At 30.7% G+C, this 20,090-nt stretch overlaps 1 protein-coding gene across 2 annotated transcripts in view; it reads right to left on the reverse strand.

Moving 5' to 3' along the window:
* The window catches only part of LOC134700058 (uncharacterized), a 76,950-nt gene extending 67,970 nt beyond the window's left edge, over nt 1–8,980 (reverse strand). For both annotated transcript variants that reach the window (XM_063561436.1, XM_063561435.1), the window contains exon 1: nt 8,884–8,980. The gene's annotated coding sequence lies outside the window, so the exon portion shown is untranslated. The remainder of the gene's footprint in view (nt 1–8,883) is intronic.
* Between the last annotated feature and the right edge of the window lie 11,110 nt (nt 8,981–20,090).

Below are 20,090 nucleotides of genomic sequence, written 5' to 3' on the forward strand. Positions count from 1 at the left end.
TAAACATGCATTTAAATATTAATAATTTTAATCTCTGTTTTAATTTTAATTTTAATGGTGTCTCTCTTGCGAGAGATTGATTTCAACCAGAGAAATGTGTTCTCCTTGACAGATGGGAAATATTTTTTCTATTGAATGTAAAATGTAATAGATGTTTAATTATACAATCATATGAAATTTCAGACATCTACAAGGTTCGTGCTTTCTTTGTGGCAACCATGACTGGCTGTATGTAAATGAATGTAAGAATTTACTAAGCCAAACAGAAGCTACTTTAAATCGATTACTTAGTAAATAGCTAGGAACTGTAGCATATATACACTTACTCACACCACATCTTCCTATATCTACTTAAAACAAAATACCATTATATTAATTATGATTAGGAAACGAAACGGCCGATAATCTTCATTCTATTTCTGAGTTGAAAAATGGAATTATAAAAAGATAAAAGTAAACCATAAAAACAACAATCCCAGAAAGTACACAAATTAAATAATGCCACTGACGGGTCAAAACAGTACGTATTAAGATATTTTAATAGTATTTATGTTCCAGACCATATGAGTATTTGGACCTATGCGTACTTTTTTCAAATATGTATACGGTCGGACTGTACGCATAAGGTCTAAATAATTTTAAATGTAAATGAAATAAAAACTTAATATTTTAACTGTTTAAAAAAGTCACGTAAATTGATATGTTACGCTTCTGTATTCAGCATGTTAGTAATACATGAAATTTAATTTTATCTTACCTCCTATACATTTCTAAGAATATAATTCAGAGCAATCACGTGGAGACAGTGTATATTTCATATTAGGTTAGTAGTGGAATTAATTCCATACAACATATATGAAGCTAACAAGTTGTTCTTGTTGGCATTTGTTTTTTAATAGACCTTTGGAAGTTTGTTCATAATACTAACAGTATTGAAGACTTGATCACTTTTATATACCACTAATCTAAATATCACATGTTAAGATACTCGGTAAGATAAATTCGTTACATAGTGTGCTAGTGACCTAATACGATATATATGGGTCAGTAAATTCCATATTGGGATTCGAGCTTCGCTTTCACCCCATATGTAATTTGTTGACCCCATATATCGTATTAGGTCACTAGCGCACTATGTACCGTCAAAGAATCTAAACAATAAGGTGTTTTTTTTTAAACCGTCGATACTACGATGAGAAAATATAATAAAAACGTGTACAACGCTAATGCAAAGAATGAATAAAGCAGATGTTTTACCCTTATAATACCAGTTGTTGATATGATATTTCCAGATTATTGTGTAGGGCTGATGATAAATTTCTCTTCATTTATCTAATTGTAATAATATTAATTTGTAAATTCCAATACATGTTTGTCTAGAATTTACCCATACGGTCCAAATACATATATGGTTCCAGTTCGTCCTAGAATGCACGTTTATATGTATACGATCAGGAACGTACGCATACGGTCCAAATAGTCATATGGTCTGGGACATTTATATAAACCTATAAACATATGATGGATATTGTTTTACGCTACTTATAGCATATACTAAATAAACATAATTAAAAGATATCCAATAGATATTTTATTTGTCGGCGTTAGCCTAAAAAACAACTTAATACACATAGGAAAAACGTACTATACAACTTCTTTTAAAATATATTTTTTTTAATTTCGGTGTTATGTACCAAATTGTAAGTTTGGTATCATTGTGGTCTGTTTTTATCCACTGGATCGATGTCGTTACTGATGGACGTTTTGTTCCTGAGTGTATCTGAGTGGTTGGCAATCCTGTGGTTGAGAGTTCAAACCCATACACTGTTCGTATTGATATGTGTTTCTTTATTCTACATATGCTAGAGGTAACGGGAAGGTTTGAGATCTCACTCCGTCGGTGACTTTGAGAACAGATTGGTTACAAAAGTCACACATTCGTATACAGAATTAATATGGCAAAAAGATATTTCTGTCTAGTTAAATTTTTTCGGAGTTGGTATATATTCTTATCTGTTTGCTTATTTGTTCTTTGTTCTAAGAATATCTGTCTATACATGTACATTGACAATGAAACCACATCTTCTAATAAGAATTGTATATGATGGTCCAAGTAATATGTCGAAAAAGTGTACATTTCATTTTTTCTAGCTTCTCGCATGCGATTTTAGTACCTGTTTGGTCACTTTTAATTGTGTTGAATCTAAATATGAATTATAACACTTTATAGTGACTAAACAGGTAAAAGACACTTCTCAAGAAACAAACAAAAACACGTCTTGGCACCAGGCTATGAAGGAATAAAAACTTAGATCGGAATAAAATTGAGAATGAGGAATGAGTCAAAGAGACAACAACCCGATCATAGAACAGACAACAGCAGAAGGTCACCAATAGGTCTTCAATGCAGCGAGAAACCCCCGCACCCAGAGGCGTCGTTTAACTTGCCCCTAAAAAAATATCTATACTATATCAGTGATAATGGACGTCATACTAAACTCCAAATTATAGCATAGCATGTATGATATGTTAGTTGTACGTAATTGTGCATAGCAACGATACCTATCAATAAAAGTGGCTAAAAATAAAATATCTTTTCTTTCAAATTACTATCTGGTAATTAAGTGGAAATTTAAGACGGAAAAACGTTTTGTGTTTAATAGAATAAAAGTTCAAATTGGTTTAAATACTGTATATTTGACTCGAAAACAACCCTTTCATCCTGGTAAAGTCAGATGCAAACATTTATTTAAAGTTATTCGGTACATTCATCACCTTGACGAATTAGGCTATTGGATCACGAAGGCGGGAATTCTTTTCAAGTGATAAAAATGTAACGGAACGCAAATGTACTGTAGAAATATCCTAAATTACAAGTTGCGGACACTTTATATGATTTTTTAAATGATAGTTCACCTTTGAACATCATAATCCTATCATTGTTTGTGTGTTATTGGTAGTTATAAATTATCTTCAGAAGTGTTATAAAAAGTCATTTACAAACCTTTTATGAAAATAATCAGAGTGCAGAAAAGTGATTGTGTTGTTTTTATAAATGATGGTATGATTTTTAAAACTTGTTATAACAAAGTCTAATATAGACATCGCTATCAAAATTAACATTGATATCAGTAATAGTGATTTGAGGTCGATCAGTTCAAAATGTATTTTTATGCAATTTATAATAAAAAAAATAGATTTTAGGCTCCAAGAATTAGCGGTAAAAATAGAGTTGACAACGGTGGTATCTCCAAAATGTTTTTTTTTACTATTAAGGTTACAAAAACCGTGTGTTGTCTCATTGGCAATCATAATCAATATCTTCTTTTTTATATGTTTATTATAAATTGTAAATTAAACCAGATGCTCCACAGAGCGCAGCTTTATACGACCGCAGAGGTTGAACCCTGAACGGTTGGGGCAAGTATGGACACAACATTCAAGCTGGATTCAGCTCTAGATTTGGATTGTGATTAAATAGTTGACACAGCATAGGTTTCTGACACAGAATGAATGTGGTCTAATGAACTTAAAATATTTTTTTTGCCTTTGAGCAATTCACTATGCTGTTGAATATTAATCCTCTCAAAAAAATGTTTGAAGAAATTTTCTTTTTATTTATGAAATCTGAAATGAGAAAAAATTAACCCCCCACCCCCATTTGTTTTCACATCCCCTGTTCCCTTTTTCCAAAACTGATCTCAATTCAAATTTCTAATGGAGTTTGCAACAATAACTACTCATTTAAATACATCATAAATATTAAAATGTAAAATAAAGTGCTTGTTATCACTGAATGGTAAAGATTGTTTTAATTTATCAGTTGGTAGAAAAAGTGAATATACATTGTATATTGTATAAAACAATGATTTAAGTTGATTCAACTACTATTCTGGACAAAGAAAGATAACTCCAATTGGAATATTAATTATATATATTGTATAAAACAACGATTTAAGTTGATTCAACTACTATTCTGGACAAAGAAAGATAACTCCAATTGAAATTGCAATTAGATATTTCTTGCTATTGCACAATAATGTACAATTGCAGATTTCTTTCTATTGCTGAATACTGTGCAATTGAAAATTTCTTGCTATTGCACAACACGTAATATAATAATTTTGGATCCTGATTTGAACCAACTTAAAAACTGGGCCCATAATCAAAAATCTAAGTACATGTTAAGATTCAGCATATCAAAAAAGCCCAAGAATTCAATTTTTGTTAAAATCAAACTAAGTTTAATTTTGGACCCTTTGGACTTTAATGTAGACCACTTTGATAACGGGACCAAAAATTAAGAATCTACTTACACAGTTAGATTTGGCATATCAAAGAACCCCAATTATTCAATTTTTTAATGAAATCAACAAAGTTTAATTTTGGACCCCGATTTGAACCAACTTGAAAACTGGGCCAATAATAAAAAATCTGAGTACATTTTTAGATTCAGGATATCAAAGAACCCCAAGGATTCAATTTTTGTTGAAATCAAATTAAGTTTGATTTTGGACCCTTTGGACCTTAATGTAGACCAATTTGAAAACGGGACCAAAAATTAAGAATCTACATACACAGTTAGATTCGGCATATCAAAGAACCCCAATTATTTAATTTTTGATGAAAGCAAACAAAGTTCAATTTTGGACCCTTTAGGCCCCTTATTCCTACACTGTTGGGACCAAAACTATCAAAATCAAACCCAACCTTCCTTTTATGGTCATAAACCTTGTGTTTAAATTTCATAGATTTCTATTTACTTATACTAAAGTTATTGTGCGAAAACCAAGAATAATGCTTATTTAGGGCCCTTTTTTGGCCCCTTATTCCTAAACTGTAGGAACCATAACTCCCAAAATCTATCCCAACCTTCCTTTTGTGGTTATAAACCTTGTGTCAAAATTTCATAGATTTCTATTCACTCAAACTAAAGTTATAGTGCGAAAACCAAGGAAATGCTTATTTGGGCCCTTTTTGGCTCCTAATTCCTAAAATGTTGGGACCAAAACTCCCAAAATCAATCCCAACTTCCTTTTGTGGTCAAAAACCTTGTGTTAAAATTTCATTGATTTCTATTCACTTTTACTAAAGTTAGAGTGCGAAAACTAAAAGTATTCGGACGACGACGACGACGCAGGACGACGACGACGCCAACGTGATAGCAATATACGACGAAAAATTAAAAGTTTTGCGGTCGTATAAAAACGAGTTACATTTTTGTTTCTATTTTATATAATACACATTAGATGATGTTTTGTTCAAAATTTACCAAAGGACGGTGGTAGTTTTGGGCATTCAAGCTTCCTCCAAAAACGCTAGCGCTGCGATATAGGTACGAGGTATGAAGGACGCGTAAAAACACATTATACTTTAGACTTTGTTATAACAAGTTTTAAAAATCATACCATCATTTATAAAAACAACATAATCACTTATCTGCACTCTGATTATTTTCATAAAAGGTTTGTAAATGACTTTATATAACACTTCTGAAGATAATTTTTAACTACCAATAACACACAAATAATTAATCAATCAATCAATAATCGGGAATTGAAAACAACAGTCCATACGACTATTCTGAATACCTTAAACTGTAAAATAATCGCTAGAAAGTTCTTTCAGAGTGACGATGACTTCATTTAGGTTTATTGAATTTGAGGATCAGTCTTAATATATACTTGACTACAAGTTTGCACTGACATATCTATTGAATCATTAAGAATTTTAGTCACTACTAAACTATTGAAACAAACCATGGTAACAAAGCCGACTGTTTGACCAAGATTTTTATGTATTATGGTCTACAATGCCTGTACCAAGTCAGGAATATGACAGTTCTTGTCCATTCGTTTTTGATGCGTTTTGTTATTTGATTTTGCCATGTGATTATGGACTTTCCCAATTGATCTTCCTCTAAGTTCAGTATTTTTGTGATTTTACTTTTTAGATAAAACTGCTATTTTTAACGAATCAAAAAATTGAATCATTTGTACGAGTTCTTCATTAACTGATTCGAGATCTTTATTCATATTGTTAAACTGATAACTTCGATTTTTATACGAAATGGAAATTTTATTACATAAAACTGAGATTTATTTTTAAACTAAATAGCGCAAATACGTAATTGTGGTATCAATTTTCTGAATAGGGATGCTGAATACAAAATGAAATAAAGCGTGTTCAAACAATGATATCATATAAATCACTCGCTAGTATTTAACGTTATAGTACCCAAATTGCACCTGATACACAAATATCAGCTGTAATCACTGAAAAAAACATACCGAACGTATCCATGCGACGTCTACAAATGTTCATCTTTTAAAAATGAGCACATTGAATAGATTAAATTCATCAATGTTTCTCAAAAATTAATAGTAAGCATGACCTTATGTCAAATTGTTCTAAATATTGGAAAAAAATAAGAGAAAATATCAGTAATCGATTTTCAAGGATATGAATTCAAGCATGGATGCAATTTTTGGTACAGTACTCCTCGTGATAGGGTGTTACCTATTAACATGGTGTTTTATTATTATTATGTTTTGAAGTTATTATGTATCGCATTGTATTAGCCCATTTATTATAAACTTATTCATAAAATTTCTTTAGCACATGAAAAAAAAACATGAATGATGTTTATTGATACAAACATCTCTATTTTAAACAAATTGGATCAATTAAAAAATTGCTATTTACCTTAAAATTTAATATGATATTAATTTACTAGTTCACATCTAGTAGAACACGCTTCTAAAATAGGAAATTGAATCTACAGTATTTAAAACAAAACTAGGTAATATGTTAACAGTTAAATTGATAATAACAATAGACAAGATTTTTACAGGCACATATTAGGATTTTTATTTGAAATTAGATGTCAAATAATTTTCCTAAATACTTCGTATTCTGTATATAATTATTATTTTTCTTATAGTATACACACAAATGTCTCCATACAAATTAATTTAACTAAATTTGAGAATTGAAATGGGGAATGTGGTCAATGTTTTTAGTTTTTGGTTGAGTTTACTCGAAAAATAAGCAAGTAAATTGAATTTTTGTATAAATCTTTTACTGTTAATCATTCTATTTTATTATCACACACGCTTGTAGAAATGACACTTTTTACAGATATATTGTGATTTTCAGTTGTTTTCTTCTTTTATATCTCAATTCCACAAAGATCACAAAATAACACATTCAGCAGAATATAAGGAATATACTTAAACAGTCTAGTTTCAATCTGCAAACTGACCAAAAGGACTTAATTCAACATTTGATCTATTCATTAAATGATTGAAGGACTAATGTGCATCACGGTTTCTTTAATCACTAATTTATAAATAAACAGATATGGTGTCAAATACCACTGTCTACCTGCAAAAGAAATTATAGAAAACACTTACACTATGTTCAGGATAGAATTTTGTAATAAAAGTGTCAACTATTTATTGCGTCAGAAACGCTTTAATTGAAAAAACTTCATAGTAAAAGTGGCAGTTTTATCAGTAAACTGAGTTCCTATGGGAAAATTACATTGTTTATATTTACAGACGTAATCTGAATATGACCCCGTTTTTATTTATTTTTCTTAAAATCAGACAACACCAGTAAGTCTACATTAGATAGAACAGATTAAATATAAGTTAGGGTTTATAGCTACAAAATCTGATTCAGAACCTATACAGTATTTTTGACTGATCGATGCTATAAATAAAAGTCTACGAAAAATTGGTGATATTCTTCAATGGACGATTTTCTTTTAACACGAATTCACAGTTAATATGTAATAGTTATACGGTTTGTTTCCTTTCCCAAGACATCAACAATAAAAATGTTTCCCTACATAAGCAGACACTATATATGTCACTAATTTATCTACGTGCTAATATCAGATATACGATTGCATTCCCTTCTACTTTGAATATTATTCAGATCAGATCATATGTTCGTGGTTATTTTACAGAAACAATACACACAGTTATAACAACAAACCGCATTTTAGTATTACACCTTCATGGATTTAGATACTATTTTAAATGTTCCCCCTTAATTTTTGACAAGTATTTATACTATATTTATTTGAGAAGATTTTTAAAGTTTAAAATCATAAAAAAACTTGTTTAAAAGGGCATTAACTCCTTAAGGGCTCTAATGACACTTTACGTCATATAAACTTTATTGCAGATCTTACTTTGCTGAACACATATGCTGTTTACAGTGTATCTATTTCTTCAATAATATTAAAGGTAATATCCAAAAACTGTACAGTGTCATAGGAATAACCAAATTAGTGGCAACAACATAACAATGGGTTTTTCGGTCTGTCTGAAAATTTCATGACTGATAGATTGCGAACATGTTAACCCCATGTTAGATTTGCTCTAAATGCTTTAGTTTCTGAGATATAAGCCCAAAACTGCATTTGACTCCTCTGTTCTATGTTTATTCATGGCGTTCATGTTTGTCAATTGATCACAACTTCGGTGACAATTTAAAAACTAGATACCCTAAGGAACATGTAGTTAAAGGTTAAATGTATTTGGCGGAGTAGTTTCAGAGGAGAAGATTTTTTAAATAGTATACGACGACAGACGACGACAAACGACGGACGACGACAGACGACGACAAACGACGGACAACGACAGACGACGACAAACGACGGACGACGACAGACGACGGACGACGACAGACGACGGACGCCAAATACAACAATAATACATGAGCAAACAACATTCATTGAAATACAAAACGATAAACTAACAAAAATAATTCAACTGTGTCAAAGTGATTATCAAAGAAATTCTAGATTGTAAATGATCAAATGTTTGCCAGATAAACTAAATGTTTATATTGATGATAAAAATGACTTACCTTATCGCTAATGTTAGTATCCAGTATGACAAAATATTGAATTTATTTGAAAATCTATTTTTAATTTTGGTAAAACCTGATTTACCTGTGTCACAGATATTACTTCGCAAATACGTTTTGTTTCTGTCATTCTATATCTCTTTCTTTAAATGCATCATCAGTTATATAAACGTGTAATCCCCCATTTTTCTACGTGAGAAAAGACAAGTACTAAGTCCTTATTATGACAGTTGTTATTCATTCGATTGATGTGTTTGCGCTTTTGATTTTGTCATTTGATAAGGGCTTTTTTATTTGAATTTTTCTCGAAGTTCGGTATTTTTGTGATTTTAGTTTTAACATACAGACTATTGTTGTTCTGTATAAATCAAGCAACTTATTATATCCATGCATAAATTGTTTGTCAAAGTGGTCTTTGATTGGATTTAACTTCCAATCTTGTTTGCTTTGAGTGTCACTGATGAGTCTTATGAGGACACACCCCGGGTTTAGCATACCAAATTATAAAACCGGTATATCAATTATTTAAACATATTTTATCAGATTCCATGACCTTGAAATCAGTTGCAAATGTCATACAGGAAAATATAAAAAGGCAAGAAAATTTCAAGATTTTGAAATTTCATGTTTGCACTGATCACATCAGTCCACATCAGGAATTACAAAAGTATTCAACAATCTGATTATAGGATTTATATGTATGAAAACATAGCCAAGATGATGTTGTCAAAAAAAAAGAAACGGATCAGAATTCAACTGGTTTGAAACATATATATGTTGGGAAGAAAATTGAATCTTTGACTACCACGAATGCTTTTTAAAAATTGAATGCTTCTTTTTGTAAATTTATTGGGTGGTAAAAGCGTTGACCGAAGTACATTTTGTATGAAGCGCGGAAGCGCTTCATTCTAAAAATGTGCGCACGGTCAACGCTTTTACAACCCTATAAAGTTTCAAAAAGAAGTATTCAATACTTATAATTACATTTTTTTAGCTAAAATCATGAAAACACGATTTTTATCCAGTTTTATTTAATTCACCTGTGCACTTTTTTGTGGGACCTCGTGTCATCATGCATGATAAATGTTATTGTCTGATGCAATTGTTTACGGAATAACATGTTAGCCAATCAGAATAACGTATTATAATGAAACTGACATCTAATGTAATTATAATTTTATAAAGGGCTGGTGAATTGAAAGATTTTTTATATTTAATGTGCACCTTTTAAATATTTAAACATTTTGGTTTGAATGAAAAACATTTTGCCTAAAATGTATCAGTTTGAAAGAGTGTTATTTGTTATTTTTATTTCTTTCGTTTTTTACAAGAAAGAAAACTTATTTTCTTATACTTTTGTTATTAAGAAATACGTATTAGAATATTATGAATTAAATATGAGAATTTGAGTGAAATCTTTGAACTTGACTTTAGACATTTCTATTTTATAGACGGTATGATAATTTAACGACACATTCATCAACTCACTATCATCTGAAGGTAGTTTATATAACCAGAAAGGTATACTGCAGATTATGTAAATGGACTTCCTTTCAAATACGTACACTGAATTTAAAGGAAGTTTGAAGAAGACAAATATACCTGAAAAATATCCATTTAATATAGTTTTGCTTGTTATTATCAAGTTAAAATCATTAAATAAAAATTATTATGCACGGGTTCTCATATAACATTGTATTTAAACTTTTAATTTACATTTTATCGATTAACATAATTTCAAGGAGTGCAATTTAAAAACATAAAAAAAGGAGAGAAATATAAATTTTCAGCCAGACGTGTTTGAAATACAGAAATTATTTAAACATTTTGAGGGTGAGATAGCAGACGTAAATAGACACAAACTGTCAAATAAAGCCCTACCAGTGGTACACTAATAAGACTATACAATGACAAGAGGCTCTGAAGAGCACGAATCGCTGACCTGTGTTTGTCTGATTTCATCTTTCTTCAATGATTATTTTTGCTTTTCAATATATATTTATGAGTGGGTTAAAAATGCCATTTTTTTAAGAACAGCAATTTAAAAACTTTGAAAAAAAAGGAGAGAAATATTAATGTACTACCAGTAATAGTTTTAACATGCCGAGGATGAAATTACAGACGAAAATAGACACATACTGTCAAATGAAGCCCTGTCATTGGTACTCTGCTCGCAGTGACACACAATCAGTACTAAGAATTAAAACGAAGGTTTAAAATGAATGGAGGTATAATAAAAAGGAAGAATACATAAAATACAGATTTAAGGTTGATCTATGTCCTGGGACATTTCAAAAGAAAGAGAAAGAAACATGAAATGCTCATCACTATTCTACAGATATCTATATAACATATGCACGTTTAATTTTAATTTGAGAACTCATTTATCTTGTATCATCGCCCCTCAAGAACAAATTAATACCGAAAAAAGAAAAAGATAGTATAATCAGAACTTTTCAACTAAGGCATATTAGTTGTTAGGTTCCTATGACGTAATTAGTATTCTGAAATTGACAAATTTAACCTTCCATCAAATAAAAAGCCATAACAGAATGGAAACAAGGATATGGAGCATCAATTCATGACTTAAAACTGGTAGAAGCACTATAAAAATCACCCTAAAAGGAAAGGAACAATGGCTACTCGGTGCATATATTTTGCTAAAAAAAAGTTATGCACCGAGTTCTTACAAGCAGGTTATTTATAACATTAAACATGTTTTATAGGACAAGTCGTAGCAAAATATCTTTATAATGTATTAACATTAGTATAAATACAAATACATATACACGATAACTACCATCCGAACGTCCGCGATACAGACACATAGTATACATAACGTATGTTTTGTCAGAAAAGAGCTACTTTTACATGTTTTTATTTCTAAATGTGAGTGAGTGTGATTGTGTTGTCTATAATCTTAACTTGAGCAGAAGTCTTGTTTCGTTTTACTCATAATTCTCGGTCAATGTGTAGTGGGTAGAATCATATCTTATTATTATGCGACTTACATTTTTAAATTCAAAGCTCAATTTGAACTGATAATTATGCATGACGTTAACAGAAAAATACTTGGTATTCATACAGTATCAATATCCAGATCAATTTTGATATTTTTTTCATTTCATGCCCATCCTGCAATAGTATAGGGGTCTTGTGTTTTCTTGTCGGTGTGTTCGTTCGTCCGTCTGTCCCGCTTCAGGTTAAAGTGTTTGGTCAATGTAGTAATTGATGAAGTTTAACTCCAATTAACTTGACAATTATTACATATGTTCCATATGATATGTGCTTTATAACTGAAATGCCAAATTAGATTGTTGACCTCAATTTCAAGGTCCACTAAACAAAGAAAATGAAATAGTGCGAGTTTCAGGTTGAAGGTTTTGGTCAAAGTTATGGGCAGGGTATTTTTTTTATCAAGTTGAAGTCAAATCATGACATGATAGTGCGAGAGGGGCATCTTTGTACTATGGACACATTCTTGATCCTTCTTTTTTGAAGATCTTTATTACAATTGAGTTAGGTAAATAATCAAAGGGTTAAATGATTTCGCTCTCCCTTGTTTGTTATCAGTTATTTTAATATGACGTGCTTCTTTAGCTTCGTAAACAAACCCATGCTCTAAATCCTATAAAATTAGTTCGCACATGCGTATATTTACTACTGCAGAAAAAATGAATTTTATGAAATTGGCATGCATTTAATGTATTTGAATTTAAAACACTTTCAAACTCTTAAACGATGCACATTTTGTTTGTAATACTTTTACAATGACAACAATGTGTTACAATTCGAAATTGACATATTTGACCTGCATACAGCAACGTGCTTGTTGGCTATTCAAAACCCCTCCCTCTGAAAAACACATTTCATCTATCGTCTGCTTGTTTTCAAACAAAATGGAACACGCACGGACAATACCGTTGCAAATTGGGCTTAAAGTAGACAACTTTATAAAATTGGAGGCCACCACAGACAAGAACATTTTGTTGTTCAATATGATCCCCCCATGCTTCTTTTCCGTTGTTCCCGAATAAGAATCAAATCGTAGTGTGCTTACCTCTGAAATATTTTTTTATATATAAATTTATTACCTGCGAAGTTGGTAATAATAATAGTATTTATGTTCCAGACCATATTAGTATTTGGACCTATGCGTACTTTTTTCAAAATACGTATACGGTCGGACTGTACGCATATGGTCTAATTAATCTTAATTGTAAATGATATAAAAAACTTAATATGTTAACTGTTTAAAAAAGGCACGATTATTAAATCTGTTACGCTTCTGTATTTAGAATGTCAGTAATTATGCTCACTGAAATTGAAGTTATCATAAGAAGACATAATTTAAAAGAGTCAAAAAATCTAAACAATATTTTGGTTTAAAAATCTGTCGAAAATACAATAAGAAGATATGATAAAAACGTGTCGAAATCTAATGCAAAAAATGAATAAAGTAGGTTTGTTACTCTGATAATACCAGTTCTTGATATGATCTTTCCAGATTATTGTGTAGGTCAGATGATATATTTCACTTTATTATCTAATTGTAAAAATATTCATTTGTAAATTCCAATTAAATGTTTGTCTAAAATTTACCCTTATGGTCAAAATACATACATGGTGCAAGTTCGTCCTAGACTGCACGATTATACGCATACGATCAGGAACTTACGCGTACGGTCCAAATAGTGATATGACCCTCATATGGTCTGGAACATCGAAACGTGCACCAGCAGTGGCATCGACCCAGTGGTGTAAATAATTATCAAAGGTACCAGGATTATAAGTGAATACGCCAGAGTTGTCTACAAAATCTAATCCCTGGCAATCCTGTGGTTGAGCATTTGAACCCATACACTGCGCGTACGGATGAGTGTTTCTTTATTCTACATAGACTAGAGGTAAAGGGGAGGATTGAAATCTCACAAAACATTTTAAACCCGCTGCATTTTGCGCCTGTCCACGGTCATGAGCATCTGGCCATATTTAATCTTTTTTTTTTATAAATTTGTAGTTCATTTGTATGTTTGAGAGTTAAGTATGACGTCTGTTTTCACTGACAAAATACACAGAAGTCAGCTGAAGACCCATTAGTGGCCTTCAGCTGTGATCTGCATTTTGGTCGGGTGTTGTCTCTTTTATATATTCCCCATTTCCATTCTCAATTTTAGATATACAACATATTTACGAATCAAAACATTAAATTTTTGAGTTTGTTTGTTTTGTTCATTCATCGTTGACAATGTAATGGAATTTGGTGCGACTGTCATAAAAGTGAGAGGTTAAGCTAGGTATAAAACCAGGTTCAATCCACCATTTTCTACATTAGAAAATGCCTGTACCAAGTCAGGAATATGACAGTTGTTATCCATTCGTTTGATGTGTTTGGACTTTTGATTTTGCCTTTTGATTTTTGATTTTCCTTTTTGAATTTTCCTCGGAGATTAGTAGTTTTGTGTTTGTACTTTTTCTTTGTACGACATATCAATTACGAGATCTGTATTCATATTGTCAAACTGATAACTTTGATTTTAATAAGAAATCCAGTTGTTATTACATTTTTTGTTAACTAAATAGTGATTTAAGAAATAGGAGAAATAAAAGAAATCAGTTTTGGATATATATAATTGTGGTATATATTTTACAAAATAGGGATGTTTTTTAAAAGAGATTAGGCGTGTTCAACCAAGTCTACCACATGAATCACTCTAGTATATAACATAACAGGGTAGAACCCATTTCGGAACTGAATAATTTCGTACCTCTTCATTTCATACCCACTAGACCAAATACATCTACTAGTTCGTAACTTATTAGACAATTTCATCTCCTTTTTCGTACCCAATTGACTTTTGAATCATATACTAGTATTTATAATTTGTTATAAATAAAAGCAAAATCACAAAAATACTGAACATAGTCCCTAATAAAATGGCAAAATCAAAAGCTCAAACACATCAACCGAATGAATAACAACTGTCATATTCCTGACTTGGTACAGGCTTTTTCTTATGGGGAATATATTTTATTATTTGTAATATTTTTTATAAAGAACATAGATAATGCAACTTTCGAATTTAAATCGATTTAAATGCATAAGCGTTTTGAGGTCGATGCACACTTCTTTTTTATGATTTTAGTTGGATTCAACTAAACTGGTGTAACTTTAGAGTGAAAAACTAAAACCGAAAGAAACACATCAACTATTAGAGGAAAACAAAGAAACAACAGAAACACTGAAGTGCAATAACAAAACGACAATATAACACACACTGAAACGAATTAAAAGATAACACCTGCCATTTTCTTGATTTGGTACAAAAAAAATTAAAAGCAAATGATGGTTCTAACCTGGTGTGGCTTGCCAAACCTCGCATTTTTATGACAATGTTAAATAAAAACATTACTTGGCAGGACTATAGTACAAAAAAAGTACAAGAACATTCAGGACAGAGAAACACAGACCTCATCATCAGACATTAACAAAATTAAAACTTGAACTGTATCTTGTCATGATAAAACTCTATACCAATTATCCAATTAATATCGTCAAGAATGACAAAACAAAATGCGGAAAAACAAATTGTTTTCGGGATTTTTCTAAGTGAATGGACCATAACCCTGCATGCAATCATCAGACCGGAAAAAAAAATAACTTTATCTTTAACTTGTCATAATAAAACTACACGCCATATGTCGAATCAACATGTTAAAGAATGAAGAAAAAATGTGGAAAACTGATATGCCAGACTGATGGCTGCAATATACACAATCAGCAGAAATATAAAGAATATTCTTTCAATGTTTGAAGGACAACTCCTCATCATGATTGTCTTCAATCACAATTTCATTTGGTAAAAACCGACAGTTAAAACACATCAAACAATGAAAAACGACTGGCAATTGCAAATTTGAGCAAACTAGTAACTAGTATATGACTTTATAAAATGACAACACCATAGCTAAAATAGAAAAAAAAACAGAGCGCAAATCACAACATGGAGAAACTTTAGACCGAGATCCACGAATGTACGACGACCTTTCTGATTATTTTTTTTTTCGACGGAGACCCTTTCTGTGTGTAACTTTGAGAATAGATTAAGTACCAAAGTCAAACATTCGGACCCAGAATTCATATGACAATTAGATATCTCTGTCAAGTTGAATTCATTCGGATTTGGTATATATTTTACTCCTTTCATAATACACAGCTCAAAGAACGCGAACTAGTGAGCCCAAAATATGCATATTAATTATTAATTTAATATATTAGAAAAGTGGTCATTCTGGGGTTTCATATATGGAATCGAATTACGGTGAATCACACTTGACATCACAGACTGCTAAACGGCATTTGAAATTTTGTCACAGTGCAATCATGACGTTCTCTTGCACAAAGTATTGAAATAGATTATTGCATGTGTTTTACCTATTCTGCTTTGGCCATGACTTTAACAATGCCGAACATAATGGGAGCATACCGGGAAGTCAAATTTCGTAATTTTTCACTACGTATCAGCATGAGACAATGTGAATCAGCATAGGTATGATTATCTAAAAATTACAACTAACTGTTAATTTTCTGAACTTGTTCGTTGCATTTCGAATTCATAATGACATCAAACAATTTGTTACTTTCAGCTTAAAAATTCTTGCTTTTTTCAAAGTCATGTTTATCTATTTCTCAATCTGGACCAGAAATATTAATCTTTAAAAGGCCCTGTGGTTATCTTTAATTTCAAAGGCGGATTTATGGGAGGACAAACCGGGACATCTCTTATTTAGGCTACATTTGTGGTTAATGAGGACTGTTTACCTGTTCCACATCAAACGTTGTCTTGATTTTCTTTCAAAAATTATCCTAGATCTGCATTTTAATTTGATTTCTTATTTGTTCGTTATTCTAAGAGCATTTGTCTAGACATATAGATTGACAACGAAACCACATCTTTTTATCAGAATTGTACATGATGGTCCCAGAAATGTCGAAAATTGGTACATCTGATTTTTTCTAGCTTCGCTCACTTGATTGGTGTACTATTTTTATCACTATCTATGTGTTGCGTCAAAATAGGAATTGTAACACTTTATAGTGACTGAACAGATCAAAGAAATACTTTTCAAGAAACAAAAAAAGAAATACTTCTCAAGAAACAGAAAAAGAAATACTACTCAAGAAACAGAAAAAAATAAACTACTTGGCACCAGGCTATGTATGAATGAAAACTCAGATTGGAAAAGCATGGACGATATGTAAGTTATAAGTCCTTGTGCATTACAATGACAACTATCAATAATAGTGCAGATAACGCAAATTTTTTAAAAGCTTTTTCGAGTTTTCATTTATTTTCTGTTCAACTTTTTACACCAAACGGTCATAAAGGCTTTGCTTATTCCACTGTACTGAAACGTTCAAATAATGACAGGTGTATCATTTTCCCTTAAAAAAAACGTGCGTTTCGGGGAAAAATATCTCGCGACATTTAGTAACTGAAAAGGGAGAGTAGATCCTTATGCGGTGCACTTGATCATGTCAATTGCTTACTGACACAAAATTGTTTATATCGCAACCAGTCCACTGATACTAACATTATCAGAGAGTTAACATCAAAGAAAAAATGCTCAAATTACCGAAAAATATGTTAATTTGTTTAACACGGAAAGACATGAAGTAAGCTCGATTGTGCCTCGCTAATGGATATATTTAACTAAAAATAAGATATATTCTTGTATTTCAAATTACTGTTTACAATGTTGACTTAAATATGTTAAGTATTTGAGTGGAAATAGAAGTAAAAAATAGAATTATAGTTCAAATGAGTCTTACTACTGTGTAATTGTCTCGAAAACAACCCTTTTAAAACTGAAAAACTAAGATGTAAATATTTATTTAAAGTTATTTGGTACATTTATCAATTTGGTTAATCAGGCTGTTAGATCACGAAGGAGGTTCTCCATTTCGAATTATAAAAAGGGTGTAACGAAGCGCAAATGTACTGTAAAAATATCTTAAATTACAAGTTGCGGACAATTTATATGATTTGTTAAATGATAGTTCACTTTGGGACAGGATAATCCTATCATTATGCGTGTGTTATTGGTGACAATGAATTGTCTTCAAAGAGTAATTTTTAAACCTTTTATGAAAATAAACAGAGGGCAGATAAGGTGATTGCATTGTTTTCATAACAGATGGTTTAAACTGACAAACTTGTAATAACAAAGTCTTATATAAAAATAAGTATCAAATTTACCATTGATATCAGTAGTAGTGAGGCAAGGTTGATCAGTTCAAATGGTATTATTATGCAATTTTAAAAAAAAGAAAGAAGAAAATGTATTTTAGGCTCAAAGGGTTGAGTGTCAACTATATTTTAACCGTCATTGACGGTTAAAATATAGTTGACAACGGTGGTATCTCCAAAATATTTCGTTTTATTATTATTCGAAGGTATATTTACTTCTGTATTTGTAAGTCAATGGGGTATATGTAATTATGATGGATTATTACTGGTTACAAAAATCGTGTGTTCATTATAAATCGATAATTGTAGAACGAGTTACATTTTTGTTTCCATTTTATATAATATACATTACACGATGTTTAGTTCAAAACAATTGTTTACAAAAGGACTATGGTATCTTTGAGCACTTAAGCATCCTCCAAAAATAAAAACTACCACTGAGTTGCAGGTAATAGGTTTGAAGGACACGTGTAAACACAAACAATCAATCAAGTGATCAATAATCGGGAATTGGAAGTCCAGACGACTATTCTGAATACCTTAGACTGTAAAAGAATCGCTAAAAAGTTCATACACAGTGAAGATGACTTCATTTAAGTTAATTTAATTTGATGATCAGTCTTCATATACACTTGATGATAAGTTTGAACTGACATATCTTTTGAATCGTTTAGAATTTTACACGGTCACTACTAAACTCTTGAAACAATTCATGGTAACAAAGCCGACTGTTTGACCAAGGTATCCATGTATTATCATCTAGATTGTGTTTTACAAATATTTTTTTTAATCATTTGTACGAATTCTTGATTAACATGATTAACTGATTCGAGATCTTTATTCATATTGTCAAATGCACTACTTTGTAAAATATAGAGTTGTCTTTACATAAAACTGAGTATTTTGTTAACTAAATAATGATTTAAAAATAACGCAAATCCATTTCGGTTATAAATAAATGTGGTATCAATTTCTGAATTCGAATGCTGTTTACAAAATGAAATTCAGTATGTACAAACAATGCTATCGTATTGTAAATTGTTTCTAAGACATTTAGAAAAAAAAGTATTTCCATAATTCATATCATTTTACAATGAAGAATCAAAATAACTAAATATGGTATATTTCATTTCTATTGCATGATATAAATAATTAATTTATTGTGTGTCTTGTCTGTGAATGTATAATCATATATGTAATTGTTAATATATAACTGGTATTCTCGTGTAGCACCAAACAAAAGAATAAGTTGTAATAAATTGTAATGTCTTGACATATAAATTACTCCCCAGTAAGCAACGTTACAGTTAACAAATTGCACCTAATACACACTAATTGCAGCTGTAACCAATGGAAAAAGTTATCCATGCAACGTCCAAGAAAAGTCATCTTTTTTTTTAAATAATATGTAAAAGACATAATTGTTTTACAAAAAATGAATAGTAAGCATGACCTTATGTCAAATTATTCTAAATATTTGACAAAAATAAGAGAAAAGATCTGATTATTGTCTTTTCAAATCAACATAGAAGAACGAAAATGTTCCATCTTCCAATTATATACATTTCGGGTATATAGAAACACTTCAAAAGGGGCAAAGTTAATACAACGTATTCAATCTTAAAAACGTAATAATTTATACACGACCAAACAACATTTATACAGATACAAAAAGGTAAACTCACACATATAATTCAAATGTATGAAAGTTTTTATCAAATAAATTCTAGATTGTAAATGATCTGATGTTTTTCAGATTAATTAAACGTGTATAATGATGATAAACAAGACTTACCTAAACGCTAATGTTAAAATCCAGTATGACAATATTTACCTTCTCCGAAAATGTATTTTTGACTTTGATAAAGACCTGAATTACCTGTGTCACAGATTATACTTCGCAAAGACGTTTTGTTTCTGTCATTAAGGTCTTTCTTTTTTTCTATAAGGAAAGGC

This window comes from Mytilus trossulus, unplaced genomic scaffold, assembly GCF_036588685.1.
Source record: "Mytilus trossulus isolate FHL-02 unplaced genomic scaffold, PNRI_Mtr1.1.1.hap1 h1tg000110l__unscaffolded, whole genome shotgun sequence".
NCBI lineage: Eukaryota > Metazoa > Mollusca > Bivalvia > Mytilida > Mytilidae > Mytilus > Mytilus trossulus.